Here is a 22,836-nt window from a genome sequence, read left to right as displayed (position 1 = left end):
TTTAATGATACATACATTGCCTCGTAATCAGTCAGAAACAGAAAATTAGTTCACTCCTCTTCACCCACATAGTGGGTTAAAGAGAACATTGTCAGGAGGCCTTCACTCTTCTGAAAGGGCATTATTTGTTAGGTCCTTTTTCCATGGTTTGGAAATGCAATGATTAGACATATATCCCTCATGATAGGCTCTATAGCAGATTCTACTGCAAAGGCTATAGTTACATGATAGACTTTATTTATTTTATTTTATTTTTGAAACAGAGTATTACTCTGTCGCCAAGGCTGGAGTGCAGTGGCACAATCTCGGCTCACCACAACCTTCACTTCCTGGGTTCAAGCGATTCTCCCACCTCAGCCTCCAAAGTAGCAGGGATTACAGGGGCCCGCCACCATCCCCGGCTAATTTTTGTATTTTTAGTAGAGACAGGGTTTTGCCATGTTGGCCAGGCTGGTCTCAAACTCCTGACCTCAAGTGATATGCCTACCTTGGCCTCCCAAAGTGCTGGGATTACAGGTGTGAGCCACCACGCCCGGCCACACAATAGACTTTAAATTCTCTTGTGAAAGTTAAAATTGGCTAACAAATATCTGTACAGCTGCTGGCACTTGTGGCCTATGGAAAAATACATCAAATGAAGATTATAGAGATTCAGTGGTAGGGGATTAGCGAAGAGATTTCTTAGTTAGGTGAGTAGACTCTTCAGCTCATTCTTTGATCTATTTGATTTTAGGAGATTTGGTTTATGAGGACCCTGGGTAAGGAGAATACTTCAAACCCTTGGTGCGCTGTATTCTCTCGAAGGTTTGAAATGTTTGCATGCAGCTATCTCTAGAATGTCAAATGGTCTCTCTTCAACTGGAATGACAAGAGCTAAAAGAAATGTGTGACCATGAGGATACTGTAACCTATGAATGACGTGCTGAGACCAGAAACTCAAAATGATGGTAACCAACAGTAGCACTAAGGCCCTAAGTTTTGGTCACTCTCACCTAAGTGAGAACCTGACCAAAAAGGGGGAATTTTTAAAAACAAAATTATGAGAGGCCATTGTTTTGGATTGAGCTCATGCACTAGGCCCCAACAGATCAAACCAGACCAAAATGGAGTTGCTAATGCTAAGACTTTAAGGAAACACATAGATCCTAGAACAGACAACAGACCAGGTTTTGTTTTTCTCCTGCAGATCTCTATAACAAAGATTCCTGACAGCATAGCTATCCACCCCATGAAGTTACCATTAACTCTTTTAACCAAATTCATTTCCTCTCACCTAGAGACCATTAAGCTTCAGATGATCATGTGACAACTGTTCCAGCCAGTTCCAGGTGAAGACACCACCCCTGGCCTTCAAGGAGCTACCCTGCCTCCACTAGACAGAGCAGGGTGAGAGTTCTGTGGTCCCCAATAGGGGGGCACTATGCCCCAAGCCAGCATGAAGCAGTTACAGAAAAAATACCATCCGTCCCTCTGCCTCCTATAAAGATTTATGGGAATCACGTCTTTCAAGGGGGAAATGAGGCAGGAGAATAGGGCCTGGAGGCAGGGAACTTAAGGACTTCCTAGAACTAAATCAAATGGAAACACTTCAGCTATGACAGGAAATATCCTCTTGATTTACATGGGGTGTACACAGAATAAATGGCTTTTTTTCTTTCTTTTTTTTTTTTTTCTTTTGAGATGGAGTCTCACTTTGTTGCCCAGGCTGGAGTGCAGTGGTGCAATCTCAGCTTACTGCAACCTCCGCCTCCTTGGTTCAAGTGATTCTCCTGCCTTAGCCTCCCAATTGGCAGGGATTACAGCATGTGCCACCATGCCTGGCTAATTTTTTTTTTTTTTTTTTTTTTTTTGAGACAGAGTTTCGCTCTTGTTGCCCAGGCTGGAGTGCAATGGCACAATTTCAGCTCACTGCAACCACCACCTCCCGGGTTCAGGCGATTCTCCTGCCTCAGCCTGCCAAGTAGCTGGGATTACAGGCACCCACCACCATGCCTGGCTAATTTTTGTATTTTTAGTAGAGACAGAGGTTTCACCATGTTGGTCAGGCTGCTCAAACTCCTGACCTCGTGAACCTCCCGCCTCGGCCTCCCAAAGTGCTGGGATTACAGGCGTGAGCCACTGCACCCGGCCTTTTCTTTTCTTTCTTCTTTTTTTTTTTTTGAGATGGAGTTTCACTCTTGTTGCCCAGGCTGGAGTGCAATGGAGCGATCTCGGCTCACCGCAACCTCCGCCTCCAGGGTTCAAGCGATTCTCCTGCCTCAGCCACCCGAGTAGCTGGGATTACAGGCATGCACCACCACACCCAGCTAGTTTTTGTATTTTTTAGTACAGACCAGTTTTCTCCATGTTGGTCAGGCTGGTCTTGAACTCCTGACCTCAGGTGATCCGCCTGCCTTGGCCTCCCAAAGTGCTGGGATTACAGGCGTGAGCCACCACGCCCACTCTTAATTTTTGTATTTTTAGTAGAGATGGGGTTTCACCATGTTAGCCAGGCTGGTCTTGAACTCCTGACCTCAAGCGATCCACCCTCCTCAGCCTCCCACAGGATTACAGGCATGACCCACTGTGCCTGGCCAATAACTTTGTAACTTTACTTCATCCTCTTCATTTACATAGGGGGTACACCAAGTAACCAATGGAAACCTCTAGAGGGTATTTAAATCCCAGAAAATTCCATAACAGGGCTCTTGATCCCCTATGTCCAGGCCCGCTCCCACCCTGTGGAATGTACTTTCATTGCTTTTTTTTTCTTTTTCCTTTTTTTTTTGGGGGATGGAGTCTCACTCTGTCACCCAGGCTGGAGTGCAGTGGCATGCTATCGGCTCACTGCAACCTCCGCCTCCTGAGTTCAAACGATTCTCCTGCCTCAGCCTCCCAAGTAGCTGGGACTACAGGCGCCCGCCACCACACCCAGTTAATTTTTTGTATTTTTAGTAGAGACAGGCTTTCGCCATGTTGGTCAGGCTGGTCTCGAACTCCTGAGCTCAGGCAATCCACCTGCCTGGGCTCTTTTTTCTTTTCTTTTCTTTTCTTCTTTTCAAAGGGAGTCTCGCTCTGTCACCAGGCTGGAGTGCGATGGCTTGATCTTGGATCACTGCAACCTCTGACTCCTAGGTTCAAGTGATTCTCCTGCCTCAGCCTCCTGAGTAGCTGGGATTACAGGCGCACACCACCATGTCCAGCTAATTTTTGTATTTTTAGTAGAGACAGGGTTTCACCATGCTGGCCAGGCTGGTCTCTATCTCCTGACCTCGTGATCCACCTGCCTTGGCCCTCCAAAGTGCTGGGATTACAGGCGTGAGCCACCGCGCCCAGCAAATCTCTGCTTTTGTTGCTGCATTCTTTCCTTGCTTTGTTTGTGTGTTTGGTCCAATTCTTTGTTCAAGACACCAAGAACCTGGACACCCTCCACCGGTTACATAAGGATGCAAAGGCATAAGAATGATATAATGGGCTGGGTGTGGTGGTTCACACCTGTAATCCCAGCATTTTGGAAGGCGGAGGACAGCTGATCCCGAGGTCAGGAGTTCTAGACCAGCCTGGCCAACATAGTGAAATCTCATCTCTACTAAAAATACAAAAATTAGCTGGGCGTGGTGGCACGCAGTTGTAGTCCCAGCTACTCGGGAGGCTAAAGCAGGAGAATTGCTTGAACCTAGGAGGCAGAGGTTGCAGTGAGCCGAGATGGCACCACTGCACTCCAGCCTGGGAGACAGAGCGAGACTCCGTCTCGAAAAAAAAAAAAACCCACAAAACAAAACATACTTTTGTTTTTTTTTGAGACGGAATCTCGCTCTGTCGCCCAGGCTGGAGTGCAGTGGCGCCATCTTGGCTCCCTGCAAGCTCTGCATCCCGGATTCATGCCATTCTCCTGCCTCAGCCTCCCAAGTAGCTGGGACTACAGGCACCCACCACCACGCCTAGCTAATTTTTTTGTATTTTTAGTAGAGATGGGGTTTCACCGTGTTAGCCAGGATGGTCTTGAGCTCCTGACCTCATGACCTGCCCCCGTCAGCCTCCCAAAGTGCTGGGATTAGAGGCGTGAGCCACCGCACCCGGCCAACAAAACATACTTTTTAGTAATTAAAAGAAAATCACCTAATCCAAACTCCGCTACCACCACCTGCCACCCTACACCCAAATCTATTCAGTGCTCAAATATATCTAACACAAGCCATGTAGATAATTGAACACATTCTGGTAACTACCAAAAAAGTAAAAAGAAAGAGGTGAAATTAATTTTAATAATATGTTTTATTTAACTCAGCAAATCTGAAATATTATCTTTCAACATGATCTGATTATAAAAAATTGTTATGGAGTTTTTTTTGTATTAAATTGTCTTGCCAGGTGTGGTGGCTCACGCCTGTAATCCTAGTACTTTGGGAGGTCAAAGTGGGACAACTGTATGAGTCTGGGAGTTCGAGACCAGCCTGGGCAAGATGGCAAGACTCTGTCTCTATAAAAAATACAAAAATTAGTTGGGCATGGTGGCACATGCCTATAATCCCAGCTACTAAGGAGGCTGAGGTGGGAGGACTGCTTGAGCCCAGGAGGTCAAGGCTGCAGTGAGCCATGATCGAGCCACTGCACTCCAGCCTGGGTGACAGAGCAAGAACCTGTCTCAAAAATAGTCATCATCATAATAAATAATAAATTTAAAAAATCATCTCCATGTAGACAATTTCATGTGCTCATTAGCCACATTGGGCTGGTGAATGAAGCACAGACTTACAGGGATCCTATTCCATCCTCAGACCACTCTGATAGGAAGTTTTCCCCTAGATGGTAAAATAATGCTGACTTTGTTTCGTCTTTAGGCTTTTTCTGCAAAGTGCTGGGATTACAGGCATGAGCCACTGCGCCAGCCTCCTGATTTTTTTTTTTTTTTTTTTGTGAGACAGAGTCTTGCTCTGTTGCCCAGGCTGGAGTGCAGTGGTGCCATCTTGGCTCCCTGCAAGCTCCGCCTCCTGGGTTCAGGCCATTTTCCTGCCTCAGCCTCCCAAGTAGCTGGGACTACAGCACCTGCCACCACGCCCGGCTAATTTTTTTGTATTTTTAAATAGAGACGGGGTTTCACCATGTTAGCCAGGATGATCTCGATCTCCTGACCTCGTGATCCGCCTGCCTTGGCCTCCCAAAGTGCTGGGATTACAGGCGTGAGCCACCGCGCCTGGCCTTTTTTTTTTTTTTTTTTTAAAGACAGAATCAGCCGGGCTGTTAATCCCAGCTCCTCAGGAGGCTGAGGCAGGAGAATCGCTTGAACTCAGGAGGTGGAGGTTGCAGTGAGCCAAGACTGCAGCACCGCACTGCAGCCTGAGTGACAGAGCAAGACTCTGTCTCAAAAAAAAAAAAAGAGAGACAGAGTCTTGCTATGTCGCTCAGGCTGGTCTCAAACTTCTGGCCTCAAGGGATCCTCCCACCTCAGCCTCCCAGAGTGCTGAGATTTGAGATTACAGGGGTGAGCCGCTGCACCCAGCTCCCTTGACTATCTCTGCAACTTCTCTGTAAATCTAAAATGATTCCAAATAAAAAGTTTATTAAACATAGATATTATATATTGTGTGTATCATATTAGGAATCCTGGGGGAAAGGCAATAATAAAAAAAAGATTCTGACTTGGCTCTGGTTGAATAACAAAGAAAAAAAATGAAAAAGAAAAAAAAAAAAAAAAGAAAAGAGACCAAGCAGAGACCTCTGAGGCTGCATTTCAGGAAGCATGGGGAAGGGGTGGAGTAGAGTAGTAAGCCAAATGAAATTGTAGGTTGGATCAGGGTTAAGTTTTTGGGACTTTATCCTGTGGCATGGGGAGTCATTGAAGGCTATTGAGCAAGGGTGTGGCCTGATTACATAGTGATTCAGCCAAGGTCACACAGTCCAGCTTCCCTCGATCCTTTCCGCCCCCTACCCACTGCCCCTCCCTTCCACGTGCTCTTCCTTTTTTGCCTCCAGAGGCCTAGTTCTGGCATGACTCTAAGTCACTAGCATAAAGATGATCACCTCCATTGCCCACACCTGCCCTAGCCTTGTTCAGGTGTCTTTAAAGACTCAACATTTCTTTTTTTGTTTGTTTTGAGAAGCAGTCTCTGTCCCGCAAGCTGCAGTGGCGCAATCTCGGCTCACTGTAACCCTCGCCTCCCAGATTCAAATGTTTCTCATGCCTCAGCTTCCAGAGTAGCTGGGATTACAGATGCGTGCCACCACACCCAACTAGTAGAGACAGGGTTTCACTGTGTTGGCCAGGTCTCGAACTCCTGGCCTCCACCTGCCTTGGCCTCCCAAAGTGCTGAGATTACAGGTGTGAGCCACCACGCCTGACCCTCAACATTTATTTTTTATTCTCGCTCTGTTGCCCAGGCTGGAGTGCAGTGGCGCAATCATATACCTCACTGCAACTTCAAACTCCTGTGCTCCAGTGATCCTTCTGCCTCAGTCTCTTGAGTAGCTGAGACTACCGGTGAGGCTCAACATTTAGAATCTCAACATGCCACACCTGGTTAGGGCTGGCACCATTCCACCGACCCAGCACAGAGACCCCTTGGGCAGGGAGTTGCAGGGTGGAGCCTTATGCAAAATTCCACAAGTTCTATGTTGAGTCATTTCTTCCACCACACCCGCTCTGCTCACTCTCTCCTCCCCCAGTGAGATAAGTCCAGTACATCGGTGGAGGAAGGGGGCTCAGCAGCAGAAGAAGACGGGGCTTCAAGACTAAACCAGAATATTGCGCCACCAGGAGAATTGTCAATTCTCTCTTCAACAGGCCTTCTTGAAACCACACATATGCCCAGGTCAGAAGCTGGGGGGAAGGAAGTTGGATAGAAAAAGGAGTTGAAGGGGAATAAATGTATTTGTGTACTTTTTTCCTGCCAGCAATAGCAGCAATGAGAGTTCAAGGCTAGAATTAATTAGATTCTCACACCCCAATTAAGCCAGTTTTCTCCATCCTGGTTGTTAACAAAAGGCTAACATTATTAAACAATCTGTTCTGTGCCAGGCACTGTATGCATAACTTCATTTGTTCCTCATGGCAAATCTGTATTAGTATACCCATTTTATAAATGAGAAAACTGAGGCTTGGAGAAGGTAATGATGTGCCCAGGTTTATGCAACTAGTATGTGATAGAGCTGGCAAAGAGCAAAACCAATTCAAGTCTTCAGAAGACTGCATGGGTTTAAAAGTGCTCTGGGGGAATTTCATCTTTCAGGGGAGAAGGAAATGGTTTTATAGTAAAATCCTTATTCCTTTCAGGGTATTCAGCGCCCATTTCTGACCCCTGCCATGACTGGAGTGGTCACAGCATGGAGAGAATCTCTCACCTCAAAGCCACGCCCTTCTTTTTGCCCAGAAGGGTGCGTCCCCATATCTGCATGTGTCCCTCCTCACTTCATTCAGGTCTCTGCCTAAAAACCAGAGAAGCCTTTTCTGATCACACTATCCAAATGACAACCTCCATGTGTAGCCTCATAATCAGTCTAATTTGTCTTCATAGCACTTACCACGCCTTGACATATTTATAGACATTTCTTTGCTTATTGTCTGTCTCCACCCACTAGAATGTAAACTCCAGGAGGACAGGACCTGGTCTGTTTTGTTCACTGCTGTATTCTCAATGCCTGGGATGGTGCCTGACATATAGTAGGCCCCTAACAAATATGTGGGGTTTTGTTTGTTTGTTTGTTTTTTGTTTTTTGTTTTTTGTTTTTTTGAGACAGAGTATTGCTCTGTCACCCAGGTTGCAGTGCAGTGGCACGATCTCGGCTCACTGCAACCTCCAACTCCCAGGTTCAAGCGATTCTCCTGCTTTAGCCTCCTGAGTAGCTGGGATTACATGCCTTTGCCACCATGCCTCACTAATTTTTGTATTTTAAGTGGGGGCAGAGGTTTCACCATGTTGGCCAGGCTGGTCTTGAACTCATGGCCTCAAGTGATCCACCCATCTCAGCTTCCCAAAGTGCTGGGATTACAGGCATGAGCCCCCACCCCCAGTCACAAATATGTGTTGAATGAATACAAACGGAAAATTCAGCTTGCTTTCACTAAGAGTATTTGACACTTCCACTTCCATCAGCTGCTAAATTCGTCTTACCCCTCAAAGCCTTGCTCCTTTGTCCTCTCTTCAGGGACTTCTCCCTCATCTTCCCCAGCCCAGGGATTGATACAGCCACCCAACCAGCTGCTCCAGCCAGGAACTGGAAGATACCCTCACCTCCTCCTTCTTTCTCCCACCTCTGCCCCCCGACTCCCCATTACTTCCAGTGTTCAATTAATCACCAACTCCAGTCCACTCTGCCTCTTTTTAAAACTTTTTTGGGACAGGGTCTCACTCTGTTGCCCAGGCTGGTCTCGAACTTCTGGGCTCAAGTAGTCCTCCCACCTCTGCCTCCCAAATTCTGGGGTTATAGGCATGAGCCACCGTGCCTGGCCTCCATTCTGCCTCTTAATTATCTCCTAAATCTGCTCATATCTCCCAATCTTTGCTACACCCCCTCTACCAGGCAACCCTCCTATTTTCTCTGGGTTACTGCACCAACTTTCTCACCAGCCTCCTGCCTCCAGTTTGGCCCCTGCTAGTCAGTCTCCACATTGCAATCAGTGATTGGTCTAAAGCTCAAATTGCCTCGGTAAACAAAGCATTGAGTCCTTAGTGGCCTGAGATAAAGCCCAAGATCTTAATGTGGGTTGCAAAGCCCTGCCCCATCTGACCACAGCCTCATTCTTAGCCATACTCTGCTCCTGCCTGTTTGAACTATTTCCAGTTCCCCAAATGTGCTCCTGATAGTTATTTTGCCTGGGAGCTCAGGCCAACTCCTGCTCATCATTCAGGCCTCAGCTCAGATGTTGCTTTCTCCAGGAAAGCCTCCCTGACTTCTTCTGTCCAACTAGGCTGGGCTAGAGGTCCTTAGTATATCTTAGGGTATAGAATCAGGGCATTCTCCCTATCTGGAGGACTGCCAGTGGTCACTGGTCCAATTTCCACCCTTTTCCGTTTCTTGATTGGTGTCACTGCTTAAATAGCCTTCTCTGCTTCTCTGATGCCTCTCACCCTTCAAGACCTATCTTTCTAGACTCGTTATCTAGAAAACTCTCTGGGGAGTAAAAAGAAGGCAGACTCTAAGTGAGGATGCCCCAAGCTCAAGCCACCTCTGCCACTTCTTAGTGATACAACCTTGGGCATGTCACTGTAAAATGGAGATGATAACATTAATATCTACCTCACAGTTGTTATAAGTAAAATTATAAATGTTAAAGGACAATTGGCTGGGCGCAGTGGCTCACGCCTAGAATCCCATCACTTTGGGAGGCCAAGGCGAACGGATCACGGCGAAACCCTGTCTCTACTAAAAACACAAAAATTAGTAGGGCGTGGTGGCACGTGCCTGTAATTTCAGCTACTCAGGAGGCTGAGGCAGGAGAATTGCTTGAACCTGGGAGGCAGAGGTTGCAGTGAGCCAAGATCGTGCCATTGCACTGTAGCCTAGGCGACAGGAGCGAAACTCCATCTCAAAAAAAAAAAAAGAAAGAAAGATGTTAAAGGACAATGTAAACACTGCGATGTGTTATGGAGACGTGAGGATGATTATTCTCTGCTGGCACTGTGCTCCTGCAGCACTCACAGGCCGTGACCTGCCATTTGCATTTCATTATATCCTGCCTCCAGTGATCTGCTCTCTGCAACCAGTGTGGAAGCCAGCTAGGTTCTCTTCTCTAGCTCTTCCGCATCCCCTGGAGTTCAGAGATTAGTGGTGAGCAAATAGAAGGTGTATGTGATTATAACCAACTACCATTTATTTATCACCTACTATGCACTAATTACTTTACATATATTACAGTCAGGCACTGCATAATGATGTTTTACTCAACTACAGACCACATATACAGCAGTGGTTCCATAAGATTGGAATACCATGTTTTTATTGTACCTTTTTTATGTTTGGGTGTGTTTAGATACACAAATACCACTGTGTTACAATTGCCTACAGTGTTCGGTATGCTAACATGGTGTATAGGTTTGTAGCTTAGAAGCAATAGGCTATGCCATATAGCCTAGATGTGTAGGAGGCCATACTATCTAGGTTTGTGTAAGTAAACTCTATGATGTTTACACGATGAAATCGCCTAATAACACATTTCTCAGAATGTATCCTTGTTGTTAAGTAACGCATAGCTGTATTTCTTTTTCTTTTTCTTTTTTTTTTTTTTTTTGAGACGGAGTCTCACTCTGTCACCTGTCACCCAGGCTGGAGTGTAGTGGCGCGATCTTGGCTCACTGCAACCTCCACCTCCCAGGTTCAAGTGATTCTTCTGCCTCAGCCTCCCAAGTAGCTGGGACTACAGGCATGCGCCACCACGCCTGGCGAATTTTTGTATTTTTAGTAGAAATGGGGTTTCACCATATTAGCCAGGCTGGTCTCGAACTCCTGACCTCGTGATCCGCCTGCCTCGGCCTCCCAAAGTTCTGGGATTACAGGCTTGAGCCACCACACCTGGCCCGCATAGCTATATTTCTAATTCTCAGAACTACCTGGGAGAGAAGTAATTTTATCTCCACGATACAACCTAAGGCTTAGAAAAATTAAATAACTTGCCGGTCGCGGTGGCTCACACCTGTAATCCTAGCACTTTGAGAGGCCAGGGCGGGCGGATTGCCTGAGTTCAGGAGTTCGAGAACAGCCTGGGCAACATGGTGAAACCCCGTCTCTAATAAAATACAAAAAATTAGCTGGGCGTGGCAGCGTGCGCCTGTAGTCCCAGCTACTCGGGAGGCTGAGGCAGGAGAATTGCTTGAACCCGGGAGGCGGAGGTTGCAGTGAGCTGAGATCGTGCCACTGCACTCCAGCCTGGGTGACAGAGCGAGACTCCGTCTCAAAAAAAAAAAAAAAAAGAAAAAGAAAAATGAAATAACTTGTCCAAGGTCACAGAGCTGTTGAGGTTAGGGACCTTGGGAATCTTTCTGGCACTTCCCCCAGCTTGATGTTAACAGGCTCATGGCCTTCCTCCTGCCGTTTCCTCTCTTGGTCATAAGCTGAGCTGTGTCCAGAGAAAGAGAAAAAATAAATCAAACTTGGGGCCTGGCAAAGGAGGTGAGTGTCATGCCACAGACCAGACACAGGGCAGGAGGAGACTTTTATTTTATTTTATTTTATTTTTGAGACAGAGTTTCACTCTTGTTGCCCAGGCTGGAGTGCAGTGGTGAAATCTCAGCTCATTGCAACCTCTGCCTCCCAGGTTCAAGTGATTCTCCTGCCTTAGCTTCCCAAGTAGCTGGGATTACAGGTGCCTGCCACCATGCCCAGCTAATTTTTGTATTTTTAGTAGAGATGGGATTTCACCATGTTAGCCAGGCTGGTCTTGAACTCCTGACCTCAGGTGATCTGTCTGCCTCGCCCTCCCAAAGTGCTAGGATTACAGGCATGGGCCACTGCGCCCGGACAAGAGGAGACTTTTTTTTTTTTTTTTTGAGATGGAGCCTCACCCTGTCACCCAGGTTGGAGTGCAGTGGCACCGTGTCGGCTCACTGCAACCTCCATCTCCTGGGTTCAAGCAATTCTCCTGCCTCAGCCTACTGAGTAGCTGGGATTACAGGGGCCCACCACCATGCCTGGCTAATTTTTATATTTTTAGTAGAGATGGGGTTTCACCATGTTGGCCAGGTTGGTCTTGAACTCCTGACCTCAGGTGATCCTCCCGCCTCGGCCCCCCAAAATGCTGGGATTACAGGCGTGAGCCACCGCACCCAGCCAGGAGGAGACTTTTAAAATGAAAATTAAGATACAGCTCCACCAAAGCACTGTCACAAAGCCCTGGTTCTGTGAATGCAGGGTGTGACAGGTGGTCAGGAAAAGCCCTGCGACATCTTCTAGTTGTGTCAGCACTGAAGTGATGCCCACATCTTACACATGGAAAGTAGATCGGAGTGGGATCTGTTAGCCACATCACTCACAGTAAGGGAATGGTCTGCTATTACTCACAAGGGTTTCAATCCTCTATGACAAAGATTTTAATTCAGGAAGAGAAGATGCAGGGTTCATAGTGAGCCACGAGGTGGCACTGTGAGAGGAGGGCACACAAAGTACCAAATTAGAACCTCTGGATGTGAAGGATTAGAAGAGATTTTACAGCAGAGAAATGCAAAGTAAACGCCTCCTTTTACAGAAGAGATATGAGGTCCAGAGAAGTTATCCAAGTTGTAGAATTTTGTGGTTAAGTCAGTACCAGAGACCCAGGTCTGTCTGTTTCTAAGTCTGGTGCACTTAACCTGTAATGCTCACCAAATCACATCTACAGATTCCCACTCATTGCATGGTGTGATCTTACTCAAGTCACTGATGTATTTCTGGGTCTCAGTCTTCCTGACCATAGAGTGTAGGACTAGTCTAGATCTGGTTTTCTTTTTCTTTTTCTTTTTTTTTGAGATGGAGTTTTGCTCTTGTTGCCCAGGCTGGAGTGCAATGACGTGATCTCAGCTCACTGCAACCTCCGCCTCCAGGGTTCAAGTGATTTTTCTGCCTCAGCCTCCCGAGTAGTTGGGACTATGGGCGCGTGTCACCGCGCCCAGCTAATTTTTGTATTATTAATAGAGACGGGGGTTTCACCATATTGGCCATGCTGGTCTCGAACTGCTGACCTCAGGTGATGTGCCCGCCTCGGTTTCCCAAAGTGCTGGGATTACAGGCGTAAGCCACCGCGCCCAGCCTCGTTTTTATATTTTTCTTTTTTTGTTTGAGATGGAGTCTCACTCTGTCACCCAGGCTAGAGTGCAGTGGCATGATCTTCGTTCACTGCAACCTCTGCCTCCCAGACTCAAGTGATTCTCCGGCCTCAGCCTCTCGAATAGCTGAGATTACAGGCATGCACCACCATGCTCAGCTCATTTTTTTGTATTTTTAGTAGAGATGGGGTTTCACCATGTTGGCCAGGCTGGTCTCGAACTCCTGATCTCAAATGGCTCGCCCGCCTCAGCCTCCCAGAATGCTGGGATTACAGGTGTGAGCCACTGTGCCTGGGTTTTGTTTTGTTTTGGTTTGTTTTTTGTTTTTTAGGAGCAGAAGTTTAATAGGTAAGAGAAAGAGAAAGGAAAACAGCTCTCTTCTCTAGTGAAAGAGAGGGGACTTCTGAGAGGAAAAGGCTGGCCAGTGGTGGATGCACTGGATTTTATATGCAGGCTTGAGGAGGTGCTGTCTGCATACACAGAAAGGATAGGAGACATGGCAGTCATGGACAGAAAAGAAGGAGATTACGATAGAAAAGCTGGAGATCCTGTTGCTGACACCCCATCGGGTGGTCAGAGGCTGGGGTCAGTCTATAAGCCTTTGGATAACACCAGTGGGTAGCCTCAGCCAGAAATCCTCAGTTACTTCCAGGACCTCTTCCAGCCCCACATGACAGCTAAGTCCTCTGTGAAAGGAAGCTGGTTCAAACATGGCTAATATGCCCAGCAATCTGTGGGTACTGGGGGATTCTCCGTATTCTCAGCAAGCCTCACATCTAAGTCTTTAAGAACACAGCCATGCTAATCGCATTCTTAAATGGCTGAAGGATGCCTGTTAGTGATTTGATTTGGTTCTAAAATGGAGGCCTGACACGGTGTGGCTCACACCTGGTATCCCATCATTTTGGTAGGCTGAGGCGGACAGATCACCTGACATCAGAAGTTCAAGACCAGCCTGGCCAACATGACAAAACCCCATCTCTACTAACAATACAAAATTAGCTCAGCATGGTGGTGCAGGCCTGTAATCCCAGCTACTTGGGAGGCTGAGGCAGGAGAACCATTTGAACCTGGGAGGTGGAGGTTGCTGTGAGCTGAGATTATACCACTGCATTCCAGCCTGGGTCACAGAGGAAGATCCTGCCTCAAAATAAAATAAAATAAATAAAATAAAATCTGAGAGCCCCAAAATGAAAGGACAGACTTGGAGTATGCTCCTCTACTCACTGTTTTTTTTTTTTGTTTTTTTTTTTTGTTTGTTTTGTTTTTTTGCCAGTCTTTGTCAGAAAATATATTTATTATTGATAGTGAGTGAAGTAAAGATGTGAGTATTCACTATAGAGGTTATATCAGCCAAGGTTGCCTTCATATTGATAAAAATACCTTATCTCACTTGTAATCATAAACATTATTCTAGTAGAAGAGGTACATTTTCTCTTTTTGTCTTCTTGACTCTATAATCACCATAATAAGTTAAAATGAAATAGCTCTTATATAATCAAAGGAGAAAAGAAAGAGAAACAAAACCAACATGCCACAGCCTAGACAATTCCATCCAGCACTGCTGCCTCCAGATCTGTTTTCTGGCTCTCTCCACCCAGCACTGCTGCCCCCAGATCTATGTTTTCTGGCTCTCTCCTCGCCCACTCCAATTAATTTAGCCCCCCACCCCATCCTACTTTGTTAGGGTGGAGTTTCACCCAAATGATGGGGCTTGTTCAGAAGAGAAACATTTTATGGTCAGTGGAAGTTGAATAGAAAGTACCAAAAGGTGGAGAGGGCTGCCCTTCTCTTTTAATCATCATAAGAGGGTTTACTAATAGTGAAGAGTGTCCCTTAATGACTGATCCCTGATCAAGGCTTTGGCCCTTCAAATTGCTGCTGTTCAAAATGTGAAATGACTCTGCTGAATCCATTCTTGGTGTCTCTCTTTAGTGGTCTTCTCATTAGTGGTCTTCTCTTCAAACGGGTTGTTTTCTCACTAGGAAAAAAATGTTCCATCTCTGGAATTAACGTTGATGATGTTTTGCTCATTCTGAAGGTTTTTATCCTCCCTTCTCAAGCATGCTCTGTGTGGCATGATTGACACAGTGCATATACTGGGTGGCCAGAACGGAGCATTTGAGAGTCTGGTGGGTGTTCTCACGGTAACACTGAAGAATTTTGGCCTGCAGATCACACAGACTGGATGAGACTCATACCACTTGAACTTTGCTTCCACCTCTTCAGCAGCTTTCTGATATTGTTCAGTGGTGACTCTGTAGAACTCTGAGCTCCTCTCCTCCAGTCTAGCCAGCTGTTCTTTGTAGAATGCATCCTGCTTCTTTAGCACTCGGTCTTTCTCTTCCAGCTGCCTAGCCAGGTGCTTTGCCTTAGTGCATTCCTCCTGGCTAGATATCCTCTCCCAAAGGATGGCTCTGGTTAACTGCTCATTGGCAGCAGCCCTCTCTCGGTCCAGCTCTTTGGCTTGCTTTAGTCGTTTCTGATCTTCAGATTCTTTCTTGGCTTGCTCCAATGCCAGCTCCTCAGCTACTCTTCTTTTCAATTCTTCATCAGAAACTGAGGCACCATAAGCACCAGAATACCGCTGAGACTTCGAACCAGATAGAGGATTCCTTCATTCAATCAATCACATTTTCCGAAAGCCGGATGCCCTTCACCACGGTGATGTTCTCATTCTCGTCCGCCTCGAAGGTGACCCGGCGGGTGCTGGTAGTCCCACCCGTGGCCCCGGTTCCTGCCCCAGCGGAGACCAAGCGCGGAACCACGAGCACTTCGGGGCCCCCGCGCCCACACGCGCGTGGAAGGGCCTGGATTCTTTTCCCGCACAGCGGGAGCAAGGCCACGGCCCCTACTCACTGTTTCAATGAATGATGTACCTTGGTATCCTGGACAAGGTCCCCAATATTAAGCAACTATGTTGTCTGGGTAAGTACCTAGGGTTCATCATCTCATGCCAAGAAAATTTAGGACATGGACACACATGAGGAGTTTAGGAGCAGAGGTTTAATAGGCAAGAGAAAGAGAAAGAAAGGAAAACAGCTCTCTCTCTAGTGAGAGAGGGGGGACTTCTGAGAGGAAAAATCCCCCTCTTTTTTTTTTTTGAGACGGAGTCCTGCTCTGTCACTCAGGCTGGAGTGCATTGGCGCAATCTCAGCCTCCACCTCCCAGGTTCAAGCGATTCTCCTGCCTCAGCCTCCTGAGTAGCTGAGTAGCAGGCAGATTACTTGAGCTCAGGAGTTCAAGATCAGCCTGGGCAACAACATGGCAAAACTCTGTCTCTACCAAAAAAAAAGTAGAGATGAGATCTTGCTATGTTGCCCAGGCTGGTCATAAACTTGAACCAGGGAGGCAGAGGTTGCAGTGAGCCAAGATTGCACCACTGCACTCCAGCCTGGGTGACAGAGCAAGACTCTGTCTCAAAAAAAAAAAAAATTTCACTTTATCTCCAGTATTGGCTTACAAGTTATACCTATTTTTAAATTTTCAGTGGTTACCCTAGGACTTACAATGCATATATTTAACTTACCACAGTCTACTTTTTTTTTTTTTTTTTTTTGAGACAGAGTCTCGCTCTGTTGCCGAGGCTGAAGTGCAATGGTGTGATCTCAGCTCACTGCAACTTCCACCTCCCGGATTCAAGCGATTCTTCTGCCCCAGCCTCCTGAATAGCTGGGACTACAGGCATGTGCCACTAAGCCCAGCTAATTTTTGTATTTTTAGTGGATACAGGGTTTCACCATATTGGTCAGGTTGGCCTCAACTCCTGACTTCGTGATCTGCCCGCCTCGGACTCTCAAAGTGCTGGGATTACAGACATGAGCCGCCGCACCTGGCCCAGAATCTACTTTCAAATAATATTAAACCATTTCCCATATATTGCAAGAACCTCACAACAATATACTTCCAGTTCCTTCCTACCACCTTTGGTACTCTTCTTAATCTTTTTCTTTTTTTTCTTAAGATAGAGTCTCGCTAAATTACCCAGGCTGGTCTTGGACTCCTGGGCTCAAGCAATCCTCTCACCTTGGCATTCCAAAGTGCTGGGATTACAGGCGTGAGCCACTGCGCTTGGCCAATTATATTTTAAAGAGATTAAAAGTAAGAATAATGGGCCAGGCGTGGTGGCTCACACCTGTAATCCCAGCACTTTGGGAGGCCGAGGTGGGTGGATCATCTAAAGTTGGGAGTTTGAGACCAGCCTGACCAACGTGGTGAAACCCCATCTCTGCTAAAATTACAAAAATTAGCTGGGCGTGGTGGCGCATGCCTGTAATCCCAGCTACTCAGGAGGCTGAGGCAGGAGAATCGCTAGAACTCGGGAGGCGGAGGTTGCAGTTAGCCGAGATAGTGCCATTGCACTCCAGCCTGGGCAACAAGAGTGAAACTCCATCTCAAAATAAAAAAAAAAAAAGAATAATATTTTTCATCTTTACCTTGTATTTTTACCATTTTCAGTACTCTTCATTTCTTTGTGTAGATCCAGGTTCCATCTGGTATCATATACCTTCTGCATGAGGAATCTCCTTTACCTTTTCTCATTGTAGGTCTGCTGACAATGATTTTTCCCAGCTTTTGTTTGTTGCTTGGTCAACTTTCAGCCACCCCTGCACACTTGCACCCCAGCCGAGCTCCTTCCCCATGCTCCCACGTCTCCCCCTGTGGTAGACTGCCTTTGCTTGTTCCTTGGTACTGGGATCCTCAGGAAGTGGGATGGGTTTCTCTGTTGTCCTGACCCAGCCTTCGTCTTAGGCAGACTCAATACATCCAGGACTTAGGCTGGAGCCTTCTCAGCATTCCTGCCTCTCCTCCATGTATTTTTGGTTATCTGCAGTGTTAGCAGTTCTCAGCTTATTATTGCTGTAGGATCCTGGGCTCCAGATGGCTTCCAGCCCCCCTGAAAATGTAGAGGATTTTTGCTTCTACCCTTCTCCCAGGTGCAGTGGGTCACGGGGTGAGAGTGTTTCCTACCCACCCAACACCAAAGGCAAATGAGTTTTGCTTCTACTCCTTTCTAGAAGCAATAAATCTTTGGTGAGCTGTGGCATGAGAGGGTCTGCTTTCCATCCCGCAGACACCTTTGCCCCCTTGAAAAGCAGCTTGTGGGACTTCATGCTCATCCCTCAACTACAGCCTACCACCTGCACACCCGCGCCACTGAGGGGGCTCTCTCTGGTCTCCTGCCCTGCCTCCAGTCTTGTGAGGACCCACTGGAGGCCCATGAAAAAGAGCTTGGAGTGAGTGCAAACTCCCCTTGTGTCTAGGCCCCAGTCTGTACCAAACTGATATGCTGGCGCACACTTGGTGCTTAAACTTTTTTTTAAGCTTTAGCTGATTTTCTTTTACCCACTTGAATGGCAGCCACCACATTCCCCCATGCTCTGACAAAGGTAATGCAATTTGTGTGTTCCATCACATCTGTGAGAGGCTTGTATCTCTTTGAAATTCAATTGACTTGGTTGCCTTGCAAACTTAGCTCTCTGATGAGCTTAAGAAAAATTAGGACTTCATAAATTATCTGCCTTTTCCTCATTGTTAAGGGAGGAGCAATGTTCTTTGCCACTTTCTTCATTCCAGGTGAGAGTGGAAGCCTAAAATCTTCCTTGAAACTTACTTTTTATTAATGAACAACATATCTTGGATATCTTTCATGGCAATAACAAGGGATTTACATAGTGTTTCGGTACCACCTTGGCTGCAATGGAGTACCCTACATAGGAATATTCTCTTTTTTTTTTTGAGACAGAATCTCGCTCTGTCGCCCAGGCTGGAGTGCAGTGGCACAATCTCGGCTCACTGCAACCTCTGCCTCCCGGGTTCAAGAGATTCTCTTGCCTCAGCCTCCCAAGTAGCTGGGATTACAGGCACACGCCACCATGCCCAGCTAATATTTTGTATTTTTAGTAGAGATCAGGTTTCTCCATGTTGGTCAGGCTGGCCTTGAACTCCTGACCTCAGGTGATCCGCCCGCCTTGGCCTCCCAAAGTGCTGGGATTACAGACATGAGCCACCGTGCTTGGCATTTTTTGTTTGTTTGTTTTTTGTTTTTTGAGACAGGGTCTCCCTCTGTCACCCAGGCTGGAGTGAAGTGGTGTGGTCTTGGCTCACTGCAACCTCCGGCTCCTGGGTCAAACAATTCTCCTGCCTCAGCCTCCAGAGTAGCTGGGACTACAGGCGTGCGCCACCACGCCTGGCTAATCTTTGTATTTTTAGTAGAGACGGGGTTTCACCATGTTGGCCAGGCTGGTCTTGAACTCCTGACCTCAGGTGATCTGCCCACCTTGGCCTCCCAAAGTGCTGGGATTACAGGCGAGAGCCACCACTCCTGGCTAGGAATATTTTCAGAAATAATTCCCAAACCCTCAAGGATGGGTCCATCTCTTGCTGCATCCAAGCATTTGTGCCAGGCACTGTGGGGCAAAGTACTCGTCCATTCACCTGGTAAGTGTTTACTGAGAGCATCTCATGTACACATATCTACCAGGCTAGCTGCTGGAGATTCTATAGGCAGACCTGGTCCTGGCCTTCATGAGTATGGCTCAGAGTATGGCAAAGCAGATAGTGGGGAAAAACATCACAACAGATGTGGTGTTACAAAAGGGGAAGTAGAGGACACTGTGGGAGATTATGACTAGGGAACCAACCTAGCCCTGTTCAAGAAAGGCCTTCCTGGCCGGGCACGGTGGCTCATGTCTGTAATCCTAGCATTTTGGGAGGCCAAGATGGATGGATCACTTGAGGTCAGGAGTTTGAAACCAGCCTGGCCAAATGGTGAAACCCATCTCTACTGAAAATACAAAAAAAAAAAAAAAAAATTAACAGGGCATGGTGGTGGGTGCCTGTAATCCTAGCTACTCGGGAGACTGAGGTAGGAGAATCGCTTGAACCCGGGAGGCAGAGGTTGCGGTGAGCCAAGATCGCAACCCTGCACTCCAGCCTGGGTGACAGAGCGAGACTCCATCTAAAAAAAAAAAAAAAAAAAGAAAGGCCTTCCTAAAGAACAGGCATTTTAGCTGAGAGCTGCAGGATACTTAGGACTCAGCCAGACAAAGAGAGGAAGTATTCTAGTTATGATGGGTGCATACCAAATTTCTCCAATGCTTATTGGCATAAAACAGCCGTTTATTACAATCACGAGTTCTCTGGGTCAGGAATTCAGGCAAGACACCACAGGTAGCTTATCTCTGCGCCAGTGTCTGGGGACTAGCTGGAGCACTTAAAGGCTGAAACCTGGAATCATCTAAAGATGGTGGTTGATGTCTGCTGTTGGCTAGGGGCCTCAGCTCCTCTGCACATGGGCTTCTTTGAGTGATTGCTCCACGTGGGCCAGTTTGGGCTTCCTCAGCACAGGACTAGGTTCCAAGGGCAAACATCCCAAGAAAGAGACTCAGGCAGAAGTAATATCACCTTTTATGACCCAACTTCAGTAGTCACTCGGCATTCTGTCTCCTGTCTTCTAATTGTTGAGGCGGTCAACAAGAGTCCCATTCCATTTCAAGGGGAGGGGAAACAAAAACAGACTCCATCTCTTGATGAGGGAGCGGCAAGATTCTGGAAGAGCAGAAATATTGCCATGGCCGTTCTTGGAAAACACAATCTGCCACAGAGGGAAGAGTGTTTCAGTGTGAGAGAATGCTTGAGCAAAAATCTTCCAGTGAGAGAAGGCAGGGCACACCCTAAGACAGAAAAGGAGCCTGGTAAGGCTAGCCAAGAGGAGACTGGTAGAAAATGAGGCTTACGAGGTCAAAAACCAACATCCTCATTCTCGCCCTGAAGAAGTGTATCATCTTAACAGCTATGGTGCCTCCTTTCTATTTAATGCTTTATAAGCCACAGAGCAATGCCTCAGTTCTTTCCTCATTTGTTTCAAACAACAGTTCTATGAGGGATGTATGCTTAGCCCTATAAAGACGAAGAAACTAAGCATCAGTGACGTGAACTGGGAGGCAACACAGTGGGGCAGGACTACTCACAGCAATTTTAGGTGTCACATGGATAAACATCTTACATGTTAATAGTTAATGTCTCCTGTTATGATTCCATCTGGAGTGGCTGTTCTCTCGAGCAGCGTTCGTTTATCTCTGTCCGCCTTCTGTCCTACCTAAGTGTGTGCCGCCACCCGATAGAAGATTCGATGGACAGGGACATGAGCCCCCTGAGGCCCCAGAACTATCTTTTTGGTTGTGAACTAAAGGCTGACAAAGATGATCACTTTAAGGGGGATAATGATGAAAATGAGCACCAGTTATCTTTAAGAATGGTCAGTTTAGGGGCTGGTGCAAAGGATGAATTGTACATTGTTGAAGCAGAGGCAATGAATTACGAAGGCAGTCCAATTAAAGTAACACTGGCAACTTTGAAAATGTCTGCACAGCCAACGGTTTCCCTTGGGGGCTTTGAAATAACACCACCAGTGGTCTTAAGATTTAAGTGTGGTTCAGGGCTAGTGGATATTAGTGGACAGCACTTAGTAGCTGTGGAGGAAGATGCAGAGTCAGAAGATGAAGAGGAGGAGGATGTGAAACTCTTAAGTATATCTGGAAAGCGGTCTGCCCCTGGAGGTGGTAGCAAGTTTCCACAGAAAAAAGTAAAACTTGCTGTTGATGAAGATGATGATGATGATGAAGATGATGATGATGAAGATGATGATGATGATGATTTTGATGATGAGGAAGCTGAAGAAAAAGCGCGAGTGAAGAAATCTATATGAGATACTCCAGCCAAAAATGCACACAAGTCAAATCAGAATGGAAAAGACTCAAAACCACCATCAACACCAAGATCAAAAGGACAAGAATCCTTCAAAAAACAGGAAAAAACTCCTAAAACACCAAAAGGATCTAGTTCTATAGAAGACATTAAAGCAAAAATGCAAGCAAGTATAGAAAAATGTGGTTCTCTTCCCAAGGTGGAAGCCGAGTTCATCAATTATGTGAAGAATTGCTTCTGGATGACTGACCAAGAGGCTATTCAAGATCTCTGGCAGTGGAGGAAGTCTCTTTAAGAAAATAGTTTCAACAATTTGTTAAAAATTTTCCATCATATTTCATTTCTGCAACAGTTGATATCTGGCTGTCCTTTTTTCTTTTTTTTTACTTTTGTTTGTCAATTGCAAAATTTATTTTATACATACAATATTTCACTTAATTTGAATAAAATGTTTTTTTATTAAAGTTTTTTTTTTAATTTTATTATTATTATACTTTAAGTTTTAGGGTACATGTGCACAACGTGCAGGTTTGTTACATATGTATACATGTGCCATATTGGTGTGCTGCACCCATCACCTCATCATTTAGCATTAGGTATATCTCCTAATGCTATCCCTCCCCCCTCCCCCTACCCCACCACAGTCCCCAGTGTGTGATGTTCCCCTTCCTGCATCCATGTGTTCTCATTGTTCAATTGCCACCTATGAGTTAGAACATGTGGTGCTTGGTTTTTTGTCCCTGCAATAGTTTGCTGAGAATGATGGTTTCTAGCTTCATCCATGTCCCTACAAAGGACATGAACTCATCATTTTTTATGGCTGCATAGTATTCCATGGTGTATATGTGCCACAGTTTCTTAATCCAGTCGATCATTGTTGGACATTTGGGTTGGTTCCAAGTCTTTGCTATTGTGAATAGTGCCGCAATAAACATACGTGTGCATGTGACTTTATAGCAACATGCTGCTATAAAGTCACATGGCTGTCCTTTTAATAATGCAGAGTGAGAACTTTCCCTACCGTGTTTGATAAATGTTGTCCAGGTTCCATTGCCAAGAATGTGTTGTCCAAAATGCCTGTTTAGTTTTTAAAGATGGAACTCCACCCTTTGCTTGGTTTTAAGTATGTATGGAATGTTATGATAGGACATAGTAGTAGCGGTGGTCAGACATGGAAATTGTGGGAAGACAAAAATATACCTGTGAAATAAAACTCAATATTTTAATAAAGTGAAAAAAAATAGTTAATGTCAGGCCAGGTGCAGTGGCTCATGCGTGTAATCCCAGTGCTTTGGGAGGCTGTGATGGGTGGATCACCTGAGGTCAGGAGTTGGAGATCAGCCTGGCCAACATGGTGAAACCCCATCTCAACTAAAAATACAAAAATTAGCCGGGCGTGATGGTGGGTGCCTGTAAT

General features: G+C 46.2%; 1 long non-coding RNA gene and 2 pseudogenes across 3 annotated transcripts in view; 2 read left to right on the top strand and 1 right to left on the bottom strand.

The window, feature by feature from the left end:
- Positions 1-13,897, top strand: part of LOC129051844 (uncharacterized) — a 42,307-nt gene extending 28,410 nt beyond the window's left edge. For all 3 annotated transcript variants that reach the window (XR_008516340.1, XR_008516334.1, XR_008516336.1), the window contains 3 exons: positions 1,278-1,386; positions 6,643-6,788; positions 13,622-13,897. This is a non-coding gene — a long non-coding RNA (uncharacterized LOC129051844). The remainder of the gene's footprint in view (positions 1-1,277; positions 1,387-6,642; positions 6,789-13,621) is intronic.
- Positions 13,898-14,416: 519 nt separating this feature from the next.
- Positions 14,417-17,252, bottom strand: LOC100448980 (MICOS complex subunit MIC19-like; annotated as a pseudogene).
- A 3,577-nt stretch (positions 17,253-20,829) lies between these two features.
- Positions 20,830-21,778, top strand: LOC100448624 (nucleophosmin-like; annotated as a pseudogene).
- Positions 21,779-22,836: the final 1,058 nt, after the last annotated feature.

This window comes from Pongo abelii, chromosome 1 (genome assembly GCF_028885655.2).
Source record: "Pongo abelii isolate AG06213 chromosome 1, NHGRI_mPonAbe1-v2.0_pri, whole genome shotgun sequence".
NCBI classification, from domain to species: domain Eukaryota; kingdom Metazoa; phylum Chordata; class Mammalia; order Primates; family Hominidae; genus Pongo; species Pongo abelii.
This window is presented reverse-complemented; position numbering and strand designations above follow the sequence as displayed.